Consider the following 935-nt stretch of genomic DNA (forward strand, 5'->3'; position numbering starts at 1 on the left):
ACTCACCAAAGTTATAAACTGAAAACTTTTACACACCACATCTTTGTCTCCAATATGCAAACCCGGGCCAGGGATATTAAATACTCAGAAAGTTTTTGCAACTTATACAAGACCTGTATTTTAAAAATAAAGCAATGCATAAAAAAGAAAACAGAAATGAACCGTAATTCCCCTATTCACATATAATCACTATCAACATTTTGGTATATTTCATTTTAGTCCATTATTTTCCATAAAACAGATACTATATGAAATATTTTGCATTTACCATTATATTGTCAACATCTTCCTATGACATTAATTTTCCACAAAATACCACTTGAATGACTAATAATATTTCATCGCACGAATACAAATTTATCATATCCTACTGGTAAATATTAGATTGATTCTTGTTTTAGTAAAAATAAAGAACTTTGCAACTAATATCCTTATATGTAAATCTTTGTGGCCACTGTGATCAGCATCTTTAAACAAATTTTTAGAAGTAAAACGTCAAAGGGTATTTCTGGTTCAAGATGGCATGTTGAATAAATGTTGAAACCTCCCTCTCTCAAACACAGGGAGACATCAGGAATAGTATTCACAAGTATATCACTGCACTCACAAAGGACTCTCTAAAAACCAGTAATGAAAACGCTGAGGTTCATGAAATATTTTTTCAGTCATTTGGAAATACTGATTTTCTTTACAATTTACCAAGAAAACATAAATTTTAAATATATAAGGCAGTGCCCTCGGCAGTCCGGGAATCTCTCTCTGCTTCAATAGTGTTTGGACAGAACAGACCCAGAGATGCCCCTTCTTCCAGTCTCCAACACCCTCCAACCTCTTTTCCAGTTGCAACTTTCAGAATAATCTCAGCCGTCCGGGGCCTCTGAGACCAGCCAACACTATTTTTTTTTTCAAACTTAACTCCTTATTACTAAGCAACC

Source organism: Rhinolophus sinicus, chromosome X (genome assembly GCF_036562045.2).
Source record: "Rhinolophus sinicus isolate RSC01 chromosome X, ASM3656204v1, whole genome shotgun sequence".
NCBI lineage: Eukaryota > Metazoa > Chordata > Mammalia > Chiroptera > Rhinolophidae > Rhinolophus > Rhinolophus sinicus.